At 34.3% G+C, this 16,168-nt stretch overlaps 1 long non-coding RNA gene, 5 other non-coding genes and 1 pseudogene across 27 annotated transcripts; 1 reads left to right on the top strand and 6 right to left on the bottom strand.

Moving 5' to 3' along the window:
• Positions 1-2,828: 2,828 nt before the first annotated feature.
• On the top strand, positions 2,829-15,600 carry LOC141666476 (uncharacterized). Of its 22 annotated transcripts, none has more exons than XR_012552218.1 (12): positions 2,831-3,893; positions 4,398-4,438; positions 4,591-5,141; positions 5,214-5,293; positions 7,651-7,834; positions 8,154-8,227; positions 8,697-8,780; positions 8,872-9,029; positions 11,703-11,757; positions 13,016-13,096; positions 13,202-13,477; positions 14,992-15,600. It is a non-coding gene; the product is annotated as an uncharacterized LOC141666476 (long non-coding RNA). The 22 variants fall into 22 exon arrangements; XR_012552220.1 differs by having other exon boundaries at positions 2,832-3,893; positions 4,645-5,141; XR_012552217.1 differs by having other exon boundaries at positions 2,840-4,438; positions 4,645-4,757; positions 5,061-5,141.
• Positions 6,263-6,365, bottom strand: LOC141669724 (U6 spliceosomal RNA). Its single transcript, XR_012553990.1, has one exon. It is a non-coding gene; the product is annotated as a U6 spliceosomal RNA (small nuclear RNA).
• LOC141669096 (U4 spliceosomal RNA) lies at positions 9,291-9,436 on the bottom strand. The gene has a single exon (XR_012553392.1). It is a non-coding gene; the product is annotated as a U4 spliceosomal RNA (small nuclear RNA).
• Positions 10,591-10,707, bottom strand: LOC141669245 (U5 spliceosomal RNA). Its single transcript, XR_012553535.1, has one exon. It is a non-coding gene; the product is annotated as a U5 spliceosomal RNA (small nuclear RNA).
• LOC141669484 (U5 spliceosomal RNA) lies at positions 11,319-11,439 on the bottom strand (annotated as a pseudogene).
• LOC141669845 (small nucleolar RNA U3) lies at positions 12,053-12,272 on the bottom strand. The gene has a single exon (XR_012554098.1). It is a non-coding gene; the product is annotated as a small nucleolar RNA U3 (small nucleolar RNA).
• LOC141669142 (U4 spliceosomal RNA) lies at positions 14,005-14,145 on the bottom strand. The gene has a single exon (XR_012553434.1). It is a non-coding gene; the product is annotated as a U4 spliceosomal RNA (small nuclear RNA).
• Positions 15,601-16,168: the final 568 nt, after the last annotated feature.

The following is a 16,168-nucleotide window of genomic DNA, read 5'->3' as shown; positions in this document are numbered from 1 at the left end:
TCAATTTCAGGTTGAATACTTGCCTAAAAAAAACACATTGAGTTATACACAGTAAAAATATATGGCCAACCTTGGAAACAAGTGCACTCATATATAATAGATACTTGGTTTTAGCTCACTTGTTGAGTTACTGCACTCACATTGTCAAGACCATTATACACCTAGATTTTGACACTGAACACTTGCCTTAAAAAACAAAAAAATTTGAAGTGTCAAGCTAACAACGCTTAATAATATGAAATGGACACATAATTGTCAATTCTATATAAATTTATTCATAGTGGTATTATAATCATTATCATTATATTACTTCTTATTATTAATAGTCGGTTATTGATCAAGACTTCATTATACCACTATAAGGATTAGAGTGGACCTGGATTTTCAATTTAAAACTGAAATACAATACCATATACAGACATGATATAAGCAACAATTTAACCGGGCCGGATTTGGGTGGACTGGAATTTTCAATTAATATTAAAAGGGTGTTGCCATATAATTTTAATCATGTCGCTACTATAAGAAATTCATTCCTCTAAAAGAGTTATAGTTAGTCAGCATGTTATTAACTTGGAATAGGAGTTAGGGTGAAAAGTAAAAAAAATTGTTATAGTTACGAAACCTTGGCTGATTATATGTAGTTGACAACAAGCATTGACCGGCAAAATAAGCAATCTATATATGGCAATTAGATTTTTTTTACCTCAACTTACTAACAACAGTGAAAGTTTAGCCTCTTAAAACGTATAACAGAGTTCTGCTAATCAATTATATATATGACCATACTCATTTCCTTTTTGAGTCAGAGTAGCAGAGGCAGCATGTACTGACTGATATTGGTCATTATATGACACTGTCAATTAATCCTCGAAACAAATATTTAGAACTGGAAAAGTCTAAGCAGAGAATTAATCTCGATAAACTGATTCACACACTTTATAGAGTTGTCTACCTGTTATGTATGCGATAATCAAGGACTTGATAAAACTATGGCATATCACTGGTGAATGATTGAACAAAAACTAGTGAATTTTAATCCTATATGTTGTGTAATGTGTAAGCACCAATTGTTACCAAAAGGTACAGTCTGAAGACTACTTACAAAAAAGAAAGGTGCGGGTTTTTATGTGGTTTTGCAGATGGCAACTAGCGACAAGTTTATTAACAATTTCAGGTGTCATATAGGGTTCCAGTCGTTATGTACGGAAAGACGCTTTCACATAATCATTAGCTATCCCGAAGACTTATTCCTGAAGTTGCAATACTGCATATGGCCAATGTGGCTCTTATAATACTCATCAATGATAAAATTTACACCTAACACAGATATCCTCTGTTCCGGACATCATTACGGATAGACCTACCTATGTTCTCATAGGACACCATACAAGTAGACCTAACAATATTCGTGTTGGTTAATTTTGTGTCATACAGTACTTTCGTGTTCCGTGTATCTCGGGCCTCACCACGAAACCAACATCAATTTAAGTAAAATAAATCGAGTAAGAATGCCCCAAGTGGAATAAGATCAAATAAGGAGTAACTACTAGGGGAGAACATGGGCCGGTTTTGCTCGGTTTTCGGATAAAACTGAAATCGCAACCACATATATTCGGTTTCTAAAATAAAAAATCACAACACCCCTTCGGTTTCAGATTCGGCAGCTACTAACTACACTGTACACACCTACCACATGTAATAGTAAGTTTAACCTAGCTTAGCATCTACAAGCATAATACAAAACTGAGCCGTAAAATATAAAAATGATAAGAAAATGTTGAATTTATAAATGTCTAAGAAAACATTCAGTATTAATTAATTTTAATAAACATATAGTTAATGATCTTAATTTTTACTTAAAGCTATTATGACTACAAATTTTGTATATGACACGTAAATATAGTTTACTTTGGATTTTTTTTAAATTTTATAATTTTTTATTTCAGAAATTTTTAAACACCACTAAAATATAAAAATATGATTTTTTTTTGTAATTTAAATAGTAACTATGTTTATCAACCACTATTAATTTTGAACAAAGTTAAGATTTAAAGAGAATAATAAATATAAGGATAATTAAAAATTTATTTTTAAATTTGTATTGATATAAAAAATGGAAAAGTGCAACTTTTTTTCAAAAAACAAATGAAGGGAAGAGGGAGGATCTTTTTTTTCTGTGAGGAGAGAGTATCGATTAGTTGTATTAAGCATGGTTTATTCACTACTCCCCATTTCAAATTAGTTGTCTTATTTAACTTTTACGTGTATTTTAAAATATTTTCACGTATATTTTCTTTGATTATTTTTAATTTTTTTAAAAATAAATTAAAAAAATAAACTTATGCGGTCAAGACTTTAATGCAAAAGTCAAATGAACAATATGAGAAGAGAGTAGAGATGCATAAAAAACCCATCGGACCGGGCTTTATTCGAACTTTAAAAAACCCGGTTTTTTTGAAAACGGATCGGGCCGGACTTTTTAAAAATCAGGTGGGGCCGGGTCGAGCTTCCAAAGAAATATAAGGCCCGTTTTAGGCCCATGGGCCGGGCCGGATCGGGCCGAACCAGGTTTTTTATTTATATATTTAAAAAATATTTTAATATTTTATAACTCGAATTATGAGTAGTTTAAATATCGGAGAATATAATATCTTGATATATCAGATATAGTAGTTTAGACACCGAAATAAATAATTATTTTTAATATAATATATAAATAATCATATATACACGTACACCTGCTTCACAGTCCCCCTTCTTAACACACAAGGCCGTGTTTGTTTTGTACAAAAATATTACTGCAAGTACATCTACTTTACTGTTTGTTTAGTTGAAGTACTTATAATAGTACTTGCTCTATTATTGAAGAGGGTTTTTTGGGATTCTCAAAACTCAAACAAAAGCCAAAGGAGAAGATGAAAGAGGAGCGAGTGTCGTCGGCCTATTCGATCGATGAAACTTCCGGCGTCACTTTCCGGCTAGTTACATTTTTTCTCCTATCAGTTTTCTTTTATTTTTTTTATAGTTACAACACCAGCACATCCCGAGATTCGAATAGCACATCCCGAGATTCGAACTGTTGACCTCTCTCATGATAGCCACGAGCACGAACCACTGCACTAACACACGCACACTATTAGTTTTCTTATAGTTTTCTTATATGCAGGGTCGATCATTATTAACGAGCTCTTCACCGATATTTTGTGAACATTTTATGAAGCACTTACCCTTAGTATATGTCCATGAGCACACACTTCACATATTTAAGTTGTTTAGATTATGTTTCCCTTTTCTATGCAATTATTTGTAGGCAGTAGGAATATATGTTATAGTTCTATGTCTCATATGCTGTTTCACTATCTAAATCATGGTTAGGTTATAATATAGATGCTTTTTGGTACATGAAGTTTTTTTTTTTTTTAATTTTTAATTATTTAATCATGTCGAAGAACTGGTGAACTTAATTCTAAGTTCTGGTAATCACTACGAACATTTGCATCTTCCAATAGTTTGGTGTATGTATGTATTAACATATTCTATTGATCTGACGTGGTGTTGTGAATGACACATGGATCTCTACTAATATCAAGGAATTTATCTCATCTCTATACTCAAAGTTTTTGACCAACTGACAATTGTCAACAATATGTTCTGTTCCTTTTTTTTATATTTTCATTTATATGTTTTGGTTGTCGTATGTTTTAATCAAATAAAATTGAAAGATGATTTTGTACATTAGTTGACCTCTTGCTCAAATTTCATTCTTAATATGCAAGCATCGCTTCTCATAGGGAAATGCTGCATCAGCCATTTAATTTTTAGAGATGTGAAACAACATTTAGCTAGTTCAGACATTCGGAATTGTTTCGTACGTCCCTTCAAATCACAGGGTATGATGATGAAGTATGCAATGATAATATGTTATTATTCAAGTATGTCCCTTGCCTTAATAGTTATGTTCTCACTGTTGAACCAGTATATTCAGACATGTGAGTTAGGATTTAGTTATCCCTTAAGTGGGTGTATTGCATAAATTTTAGACTTTGAATTGTAGAAATCCGGACAGCTCTTTGATATGTGATTTTGACAATGTTGTTACCTTGTTCTTGTAATGTGGAATTTCTTTCAAAGTCCCAAAAAATTGAATAAGCATACGGAACTTGGTAATTCTAAGAGGGGCTTGTGGGCTAAATAGTTTTTAATTTGTTTAGCAATATTAATATAGACGTGGGATATGTGGATTGGTGATTCTAAGTTTTTTGTAGCAAGGTAAATATCTGTGCAGGATGTACTGATTGCTCGCTTGAGAACTTATTTGCTGCTAGCTTTCTTTGCGTAATCTGTTAGCTTGTGACAAGCCGTAATTCAATCTAATGTGTTTACTGTCATTGTAGAAAAGGATCCTGACAGAGCCTTAAGTGCCTCTAATCTGCAGGTACTTTTTCCTTGTGCAAGTACCGGTCATATTGCGAAAAATTGACAAAAATAACCCCTTTTTTAAGATTATTAACATAAATGACTGCTTTCAAATAAATGGCCAATTATGGCCGATCAAATACTTAATCAACAAATGCGTATTGTGTTTAGGGGGTACTGGGTGTTAGAATTACTGACTTCTACTTGCAAAATGAATAAACTCAGAAAAAGTAAAAAAAAAAGTAGTGGGGACATGATGTCACTCTCATCCTAGTATCCTTTCCTTCCTGGCGTCTTTTCCTTTGCTGACAAAGTGATATCGTCGATACGCATTTCAGGTATGCTTATTAGTATCGTAATACCCTAATACTGATTGCGTAATTTGTAGTAAATTTGAAATATATATTGATTACTTCACCATGTTATGCGTGTCATGTATTACACCATCCACAAATGCGTATTCCGTCGGCCATTATTGGTCACAAATTGAAAACCGGTTACTTTTGTCAAAAAGTTTAAAAAACTGGTTATTTTTGTTCATCACCCTCATATTGCAGCCTAAAATCTGTTAAGCAAAACTCTGCTTTACATAATATGATTTGAATAAAAATGATTAATATTGTATATCTGATTCAATTCAGCAGCAAGGAAGCAATTTATTACGTGTAGAAAAGTTTAAAGAACACTATTCACAGTGAAAAACATAAGTGGAAATGAATCTGGTAAGGGCACAATGACACTTCTTTGAATACTATTTGTTCTCCATCATCGAGACTTAGGCAGGTTTTGAACAGAAACAGGGTTCGTGTTGGTTCTGGCGTTTAGGAAAGTTCACCTCTTCCATTAAGTCGTGTCATGTGTCGATGCGAAAGAGGTATCCATTTCACAAGTCTATGAAGTATGCAAATGTTTATATTTGTACAAGTCAACTAATTTATGTTAATTTTTCTTGTTTACAATATCCTGTTAATTGCTACAAAAGTATCTTTTCTTGTTTACATGATCATGTTGATTGCTACAGATTCATCTCATTGAATCCAATAGAAGCTTAATTATATATGCATTATAGCTTTTGATTTATCTCAAAACTTAAATTCACAAGCATATTGTATCGAGCCTGTTTAAGAATCCAGGATGGTAACCTCAATTTGTGCAAGTAGAAGCCTTTTGATCTCTTTATTGCCGGTCGTACATTTAAAAGAAGGCGATTTCACGGTTACAAGAGGGCATGGTACAAAAGGCTTATTGCATGTTTCTATATTTCACTTATAGATATGGTCCATTATTATCTTTGATTTGAGAATTAAAATACCGCACCATTCAGTCATAAACTAATATATTGCGCGGTTAAGAATGGGTGAGTGCATGCAGAGTAATTCTATAGGAGGATGGGTGAGTGCATGCAGGTGTGGTGTCACTTCACCTAAATTAGACTCCTAATGTTATAGGAGGATGAGTAGAGTAGGCCATTGCTTAGGACTAGTTTAAATTAGTTGTTACTTTAATTATACATGGAATCTCTAAAACTGTATTAGACTCCTAATGTAACTAAACTATATTAGACTCCTAAAGTAACTAGTAAAAGGTATTGAATTAAGATTGATTTGTATTCTAATTGTATTCATTAGTTTTTATTGAAGAAATTAAAATTAGTGCATCTAATGGCGCCATTCAATCAGTAAGAAAATCTCGAATTATGTTTTTTTCCCAATTGTATCTTAGCTAATTTTTTACAAATTAACAAATATTTCCTTATTGTGATTGTTATTTTTTTCTATTTATATGTAATATTTTTAAAAAATATATACAGAGTCCAACCATTTCTTGTATTTGGTTTTGGGAAAAAAAATTGAACCATTTCTCGATTTGTGCATGTCATCCTTGCACAGGGTGCCATTCTAATCTTCTCTATATCGTTCCAATTTTATTGGACGTCCCCAAAGGACAAGATATATACTTAAACTGTTATTATATGAAGAACATGTTATCGCTATTCTCAGCCAATATGGGAGATTATTATAAGAACGCAAGTGTATGCCAACATGAATCCTTTTAAGAGAGCAAGTGTATGCCAACATGCAATGCTTTTAATCTAATGATTAAGTATTATGGATAACAAAGATGAGCGGGCGTTGCTTTCCTATTAGATTGTTGTGGCTTAAAATTTAGCGGATTGTTCTTTAAATTCTAAGCTAGTCACTGGTTAGATCGTAGCCTATCTATCTGAATTGGACCCCTGGATATTTTTATTTGATCAGGCCTATTTATTTAAAAACAATATTGTATATAAAGAAAAGATGGTCGCATCCCAAATTAGAAGTGAATGTCCAACATTTGCTTATAGCATGCAAAGTACTTAATCCCCACAAAATAGTATTTCGTATATTATTTTACTTTTTAGTTTGTGCTTGATGAAGTGGTGACTTTCAACCTTAAAGACTTGTATTTATGTTGAATAGTATGCCATGTTCCTTGATTATGGATTAGTTGGCTGGAAATTCTTTAATTAGAGAGTGGAGGCTGTTTATCACTTGGTCGTAATTATTAGTCTTCATCAAATTTTATATAATTTTGTTTTAACAATAATTTATCCAAGTTGGGAGTAACCTGCCTTTTGGAAATCTATTTTTAAGTGGGTTGAAATGGTTTAACATGTGGTGAGCACACACCATGATATTTACCATGGTTTAACATGTGGTCAGCCATAAAATGTTATTTACTATGAAGAGAACTTTAGACTTTTTGCATCATCAACATAAATCGTCATGTTTGAATGCAACAATATATATTATTGTCAACATAAATCGTAACATGTTTGAATGCAACAATATGTATTATTGTCTCCAATATCGGAATCTTGAGAACCTGCCTTATAAATTATTAGTTTAGTTTCATTTAGGAAAAGCTGATTAAAACCTTGAAAGGTTGAGATTTGAAACAAGTTGTGTCATCTGCCATCCTCCCAACCACGGGGTTAAAACTGAATTTTCAGAGCCACAACTTCAAGAATGAATAAGGGGAACTCTCCCAATGTGAAAAGATGGTTGTGTGAACGAGTAATAGGTTGCCTGCTTATATTCTTTTTCTTGTTTGCTGTTGTGGTGAAACATTTCTTTATGTTTTGCTCGTCATTTAATACATTTCCTTCATTACATCGTACCATTCATATGGATCCATGACGGGTTCTTGAAGTAAAAGAAAGCATTTATTAGGTTACTACAATTGATTCAGGAGCGATATAATTATCAAGATTGACAGCATCATTTTTTCCTCGGGAGTGTTGACAAGCGGACGGAAGTCAAATTTCTGCATCAAATGGTCACTTTATTGTTCTGCCTGATGTTAGTCCGCACGGTTGCTGATATTCACTCCAAGTCCGCACAGTTGCTGATATTCACTCCAAGCTGAAAATAAGGTATACCATTATCATTAAATTTTTGGTATCATGCAACTTTGATCTGTCAGTTGGTTGAGAAAAACCTTGATCAAACTGTTATAATTGTTCACTCTTGCGAAAAGGTACTTTCAAAAAGATGTATATATAAAGCTAAGTATCATGAATATACTTAAACTATGTTTTGGGTGAGGTGAGCCAGGCCCAAGCAGTAGTGCAACACTTGGACGACTCGTGAAGACCCCAATAGCAAGCTATTGTGGTTACCTAGATGAACATTGTTATAATGTCACGCTTCTAAATTTTTTATTAAATTGCTTTTAAAAAACTTTCATGGCAGGATACATCATGTATCTAAATAGACAGCCTTAGCATGAAGACTTCCATCTGCTTCAGCTTGTACTAAGACATCAGGTATTCTCTTCTTTTTTACAAGCTCCCTTTATACTGGGTTTATGCTTTTATCTAAATTTTCATCTAGTCCCATTCAGATTTGATACATTCTGGACTAATGTATCATGTAGATATTTAGTCCAGAGCAGAAAACTTGATTTATTACAGGTGCTGGCGGAGACATCTAAGCTTTGATGAGTTATGTTTTTGGTTTTATGGTCAAACTATTCTTCTAAATGCGATTCACTAATTCAAGTCCTTGTTCGTTCCACCAGATTTTAGTGTACAATGAAAAATTTTACACTGGAGTTATAGTGATTCATCCCTGTATTAAAGGGATTCCTTCAAAAAATCCCCGACACCGAATATAGATGGTCGGTTCTGATGGTATCCAGAATGTGTACCATACTAACATCTCCAACAAGTTGATGCTCTTGGATAAGAAACACTGTACATGCATGATTCGTAGCTGCTTGCCTTTGACTTGCAGGAAAGTGTGCAATCCCGAGCCTGATCTATACAAAGAAATACAAAACTTTTATTTGGCATCAAAAGTCAATGGCCAGAAAATGAGGTAAATGGGGCTTTTGTTCACATAATCTTGTTTATTGCTACAAATTTGTAAGTGTTAGTGGGATTGGACAGTTGTTTGTGTTTGATGCCAGGGCATTGACCTGTTGCTGACCTGCTGTCTTTACATGCTGCATGGCTTCTCAATAAAAAAACCCATATATATTCTTTAACAATTTTCTTGCTTTTGGAATTGAGACGGTGGCAAGTTGAGATGGTAATTAGGAGTCGGTGTTATGTTTCCGCAAGCAAGGTACGAAGATTAGTTCTTAAGTTAGTAATGATGTATGCTTTGTCATTTCAATATAATTCAAGTTACTTTTTATCGCCCTCTGTGCTATAAGAAATCATATTTGATTGCTGCTTTAAACTCTTACTAGCATTTAGTAACCATTATGTAAAATGTTGGGATACTTAGTGAGGTAGGTTTGGGTTGCTCATGACAAGAAAAATATTGATTTGGGTGGCTCATGCCAAGAAAAATATTAAACTTAATATTGTAGGGCTTTACCATGGTTTAGAGGAAACCCTTCCAAAAATTCTCGATGGCACAAGGCAAAGCCAAGACCAAGGAGGGGGTTTGGAAATAGTTGTCAACCAGCAATTGACGCGCCTCAGTTAGTTCCTCACTAGCTGCGTCATTGAGCCAAGCGCAAAGATACACTAAACATGGTCCTTGTTCGTATTTTAAACAGCCGCCTCCTAATTTTATTGAGAAACCAAGTGATGTGGTATAGGTTTTCGAGGGTATGACTAGTAAAAAAAAGTGCTAAAGTGTTTTAACATTTCCCAAGCTTTGGTCATTTCATTTTTTTAATTTTAATCTTATTCTTAATATAAGAAGTTGTTTTCTCCTTCAAATCCGAGAGTTTACGATGTTTTACAGATTGATTATACAAAATAAGGAAATGACTCGAACTTCAACAACCAATATTTTTTTGCAAAACTAGGTAGAAAGATCGAGTTGAACACCTAAGTAGATTTTAAGTAAATGTTTAGAATCAATTTTAAATATTTTTGAACTTATTGTGGCAAAATCAGGTTTCGATACTGTGACAACCTTCAAAATTAGGTATACTATTATAGCGAGGACCAATTAACGTGCATCTAGTAGGAATTGAACTTATGAATTGTCTGCAAAGTTCTAAAGCATGGCCTTTTCATTTTGCAACACCTCTAGAATGCCAATTTTGTTATACTTGTGCTACACACTACACGTCCTTTAAAGTGTATAAGGTATTAAAAAATAAACATATTTAAACTAAAAAATTACATGTGCTCGAGAACTAAAAATAATCTTTTATTGAGTTTATACATTTTTCCCGAATGTTACCATAACCAAGTGAAAGTTCGTGGACTCTAGTATCTTATGTATTATATTTAGATCTTAAAATTTTAATTATTTTGTTTAATTAGAAATAATTAGTAAATAGAATTCTTAAAATCTCGACATATTATATAAAATACCAGAATTCACAACTTTTCATTTTGTTGCTTGTTGTATCATTCAAAAAGGAAAAATGTGTGATACTCAATGGAGTAATTTTACTTGCCGAGCACATATATGTCCAATATTTATCTATGATATCATCTGTGCAATTAAGTGACTAATTTAACCCTTCTACAAAAACAATTTTTTTTATTAATTAATAAGAGTGACAAATTTGATATTTAATTTTTCTACAAACACGTGTAAGTAAAACAAATTGAACAGGCACAGGAAAAATCTAAAATTGTAAGGAGCCAACCAAAAGGAAGAACCCTCCAAAAATAGGCATATGCAACTCTTATAATTATGAACTTAAATTGTAGGGAGCCAACCAAAAGGAAGACCCTTCCAAAAATAGGCATATGCCACTATGAGTGACGAGCACACGGTATTCTTTAGTAAAAGGCGAAAGAATAGTTCGCTTTGCGCTCATCACATGGCTGCGTGACTTTAAAGCTTTCTCAGTGCTAGTTATTTATAGGTGTGCTAGACGATGTCTCCGAAATATTTTCGATGTGGGTTATATGCTAACCGGAGTGGATAAGTGCTCGCTTGCACTTCGCAATATATTGTCTTTTGGTGCTATTTAAATATAAGAAGAAATAGTTTAGAGTCCACGTAACCTTTATTGACGTTTTAAAGCTAGAAGCCAAACGACGAGACCGTCAAAATATGTAAAACGGAGTGGTAAAAAATTCAAAGCTTCGCAGGTCTTCAATAGGAAAAAGGCTTTACTCCGCCAAGTAAACCAGGGGACAGGGAAAGAACACAACAAATTTCCTTATTGCATTATTTTATGCTAAATATCTTTAGCTTTTGCGATATAAACTCCAAATTAATTTATAGAAATCACGAGAAATAACTTGATGGAGAAGGTAAACTTTGAGAAAGCATTAACTAAACAAATCAAGACACATGAACGTTCTCATCAATTGACAAAAAAGGAGAAGCACGTCAATTGTAGAACGAGTTTGTTAAAACACTTCAAAGTTAAGATTTTGGTATACCCTTTTCATCGATTGATTGCATAAATCTTATGGCTTGAATTCTTAGGTGTTCCATACATAAACCCCACTCCAAAAATAGGCGTAGTACGTCCTTGTTAGTGGCGAGCACACGGTATTCTTTAGTAATAGACGAAAGAATAGTTCGCTATATGCTCATCACATGGCTACGTTTAATTAGAAGGTATCCGGTCAGCTCTTTGATATGTGATGTTGACAACGTCGTTCACCTTTTTCATGCTTCCGGCCAGCCCTTATACTTTCTCAAAGTATCACGCAAGAATAGTCAATAGCTAATTCACTTGGCTATTACAGAAAATTGGGGCCAGGGAACCTAAAACATGAAACCTATAACCTCTATTTTATAAAAAAGATTAGATGCATTACATTGTAGTTTAGTAACTTATTCAGCTTGTTTATTTTGTGCTGACAGGCTATGGTTGATGTCGCCCGAGAGATTGGAATGCACAGGAAAGGGAAATGATCAGGTATGCTTTGAAATTGTGTGTGCTGTTTTGGCCATCTTTGTTAAGATGGTTCAAAATTTTACTCAGTATTACTATTATAGTATATATGGTTCAAATATTCTCCAATCTTGCTAATTTATACCCTTCTGCCACATTTTTTGCATTCTTGTTACTTGTGCAAAATAAAGAGTCAGAGTAACAAACCGTAGGCTCGGCAAAAAAAAGAGTTAGGGTCTGTTAGACAACTGCAAGATTACTTGTGCAAAATAAAGAGTCAGAGTAACAAACCGTAGGCACGGCAAAAAAAAGAGTTAGGGGTCTGTCAGACAACTGCAAGACCACCCCAGCCAGGAGAAGAACCTGGCTGAGAACGATCCTCTACGGCTCTGAATGGTGAACTGACCACTGAGTGCTGTTAATCACGCTCTGGTCTTGCAGTCTTATGTCATCCACGAGACTTGGTCACCTGTCTCCTTAGAAATCAAGGATGGGGAGGTACGATTACTATAGAACAGATCCTGTTCAAGTAAGGTCGTGAGTTGAAATCTTGCACACCTTGGTAATATTCATAGTATTGTTTCAGGTTCTTTCATTGTGGGATATTCACGAGTTTCTCTGTGAGTGTATTTTTAAGTTCTGAAAAAGTTAAGACCATTTTCAACTCAAACTCTAAGAATGTACCTTGACACTCTCCAACCTAACTTTAAAATTTATACCATTTTGGTGTCAAATCAAAAGTTATATCAAATTTGGTGTACATTAAATATTTGGAATTTTTGTACATTCGATGTTGCCCTTGTACTCCTTTACTAAAAACAAATTTGTTCCATTTGTATCCAACCACTTTATAACTTTTAACTTTACTTTTGTAATTAAGTTATAAAATAACTCAATAGTACAAGAATTGTGTAAAATTTAGTGTTGATGGGTTGGAGTTGAATTTAAAAATAGTGTAACTTGTAAACTAGTGGTAAAATTACACCAAAATAGTGTAATAGGTTGGAGATGGCACAATAGATTGGGACCGCCAAAACAGATGGCACAATTTTGTAGCAAGGTCGAATTATTCGTATACTGATTGCACGCTTGAGAATTTATTCGGATACCGTCATTGTAGAAAAGGATCGTGACAGAGCCTTAACTGCCTCTGATCTGCCCGTACTTTTTCCTTGTTCAAGTACCTATCATATTGCAGCCTATAATCTTTCAAGCAAAACTCTGCTTTACATAATATGAGTTGAATAAAAATGATTAATATTGTATATTTGATTCAATGCAGGAGCAAGGAAGCAATATATTACGTGTACAAAAGTTTAAAGAACACTGTTTTCGGTCAAAAACATAAGTGGACATGAATCTGGTAAGGGCAAAAAGTTGGCTAAATTGCAAAAGTTTTGTTAGTGTACAGTGACACTTCTTTAGATACTATTTAATCTCCATGAGTGTTCAACTTTTTGGAGTTAAGACGTAGGCAGTTGATAACGGAAACAGGGATCGTGTTGGTTCCGGCGTTCAGGAGAGATCACCTCCTCCATGAAGTCGTTCCATATGCCTATGCGATAGAGGTATCCTTTATAGTGTTGAAAAGCATCATTTTTTCCTTTATAGTGTTGAAAAGCAGTGGTACACCAAGAACAGAAGTGCAAATTCTAGAATTAAATGGTCTATCTCTTTCTTCGGCCTGAAGTTGTCTGCACTATGTTGGGGGATATTCACTGCAAGATGAAGCTGAAACATTCAGGTATCCCTTGAATAATAAATGCTTGGTAATAGTATCTGCCTATAGAACTAAAACGTTATCTGCCGCCCTTTGACATCTTCATTATTTATTTGTGTTTTTTGTCCAAAATACTGATTCACCAACTATTAATTGCACAATCAAACTAAAAGTTTATTCTACAAAGCTGATGTTCTAACTTTGTTGGTTACCTAGTTGAACATAGTTGTACTGTCATGGATGCTCCTTTTTTTTTTATAAAATTGCTTTTAAAAGTTTTTAATGGCAACTTTTGTGAGAAAACTAAATAGCCAAGCATATATAAACTAAATAGCCAGCACTAGTATAAAGATCAGTCTTCAATCCCCTTCAGCTTGTATACACACAATCAGTAATTTGTATGTATTTGGAAGAGTCGCTGATACATCTGAGCTTCATGAGTTACATTTCTGGTAATTCCTTGATTCAAGCCTTTAAACTTCAATCTGTTTCGTTTGTTCCATTAGATTCTAATTAACAATGAAATATTTTACACTAGAGTTGTAGGGATTAACCCTAATTAAAGGGAGCCCTTCCAAAAATTCTCCATGGCACATGGCCAAAGAGGGGTTTGGAAATAGCTTTCAACCAGCAATTGACGTGCCTCAGTTAGTAAACTTCACAAACTGTGTCACTGCCCGGAGCGCAAAGATAGCGAGGGCCGAAGCCCTGAATAATATGTGTTACCCTTTCTTATTTTAAACTGCTTTATCCTTGCATGCTTTTCGCACCAAGCGATGTGGCGAGTATCATGTACAATGATTATAAGGTAGGATTGTGTTCAATTATGGATCCTACGGGTGTCAACATTCAGTCTCTTGCAAACTTGGAAAAATTATGTCTTATCAAAATATGTATGTGCATATTGAGCGGTAGGGAACGAAGGTTGTTAGAGATGCAGATATCCACGCTAATGGTTCTTGTGTTGGACCAAATTAGGTCCCATATTTCAGAAGCTACTATAAAATTTGGCGTGCCGTGAACTTGCTCTCGAAATATTTCTATGATTGTCATTTCTTGTGGCCTATTTCTTGCTCTCGAAATATTTCTATGATTGTCATTTCTTGTGGCCTATTTCTTGCTCTTTCGTTTTCCTTGTATCATGTACAATGATTATAAGGTAGGATTGTGTTCAATTATGGATCCTACGGGTGTCAACATTCAGTCTCTTGCAAACTTGGAAAAATTATGTCTTATCAAAATATTTATGTGCGTATTGAGCGGTAGGGAATGAAGGTTGTTAGAGATGCAGATATCCACGCTTATGGTTCTTGTGTCGGACCAAATTAGGTCCTATATTTCAGAAGCTACTATAAAATTTGGCGTGCCATTATAATTTGGAAGCTCAATTTGTTGTAAAAATGAACTTTTTTCATGTTTAAGGAAAGCGTATGTGAACTTGCTCTCAAAATATTTCTATGATTAATTTAGATTATAATCAGTTTGGACTATTTTATTGCTAATAAATAACTTGGGCATCTTTTCTGTCTTGTATGCAGGAGCTTTTTACTGAGTTCTGGATTTAAAGCAAAGAAACTGATGTCAAACAACATAGAAGTGAGTTCACATCCCTTCAATAGTTTGAGACGATCAAAACAGATGGTACAATTTTGAAGTGCCGGTTCAATTCCCTTTCTAGTGCATTCATGAGACAACCAACATAAGCTCCAACCTTTTAGACCAAATCATCTGTGAGCTTAAGCTGAGTTCGTTGGTAATACTCATCAGGGCAGTATGTAAAAAAAACAAAAAGGTGGTTGTTGGTTTGAGTGGCTCATCAGGTGCTTAATGGACTAGCCAAGTACAAGCATGTTATCCTTCCACCAACAGGAGGGGGAAGTGATCGCTGCTCAGTGGAGCCTGCCTAGCGCAGTGCCTTCCGCTTAAGCCTCCATGAGCTCCAGGCCTTCGCCCAAGACACATGGTACAACTCCATATTTGGAATGGGCACACCTGTGAATTACTCAACAAAGTCTGACCTTCTGAACCATGCCAATCTCCAACCATCTTAAATCTCTCACTTGAGTTATAGGCCCCCGTTACAAGACCCAGATGCTGCCGGTGCCAAATTTATTATAATTTAATGAAGCATTTATTCTTTTTTTGAAGCAATTTGTGTCTTCTTTGTCTTGCCTAATGTGCTATGAGTTGAGTTTCCTGTCTTTGAAATAACTTTGAATACTTGTATTAATAAGTAGTTCCCTGTTTTCCTAAATAGAAGCAATAGAATGAAAAAAGAGCTACACTTGATCTTCACAAAAGGGCCAAGATATCCTAAACATGTGATGCAAAGTTAGTTCATATTCAATGTTAATGGATGAGTTCCCACATGAAATGCATAAGATATTTTAGTCTCTCCGCATGAATTGCGAGATGTTGGCATATTACGTTCTTTTCTCTCTTTTTAAGGGTAAAAAGTTTAGGCTGCAGAGTGCAGAATATTGAACTGTATGAACTCCTCTCTTTAAAGGGTGAAATGTTTAGATAAAGAATCTTTTCTACTCTCTACATGAACTGCTTAGAAATGACCTTGTCTGATGGAACCTTGTTTGAATTCAGTTATATGTTCTTGAGACTTCCAGGTGAATATATGAAGCAAGTGAGAGGATGGGAAGAGTGAAGAACAATTTGAAGAAAATAAGTGAACACCAAAACTGGGTTGACCAACAAAACTTC

Source organism: Apium graveolens, chromosome 6, assembly GCF_009905375.1.
Source record: "Apium graveolens cultivar Ventura chromosome 6, ASM990537v1, whole genome shotgun sequence".
Classification (NCBI taxonomy): Eukaryota; Viridiplantae; Streptophyta; class Magnoliopsida; order Apiales; family Apiaceae; genus Apium; species Apium graveolens.
Note: the sequence above shows the minus strand (reverse complement) of the source record. Positions and strands in the feature narration are given on the sequence as shown.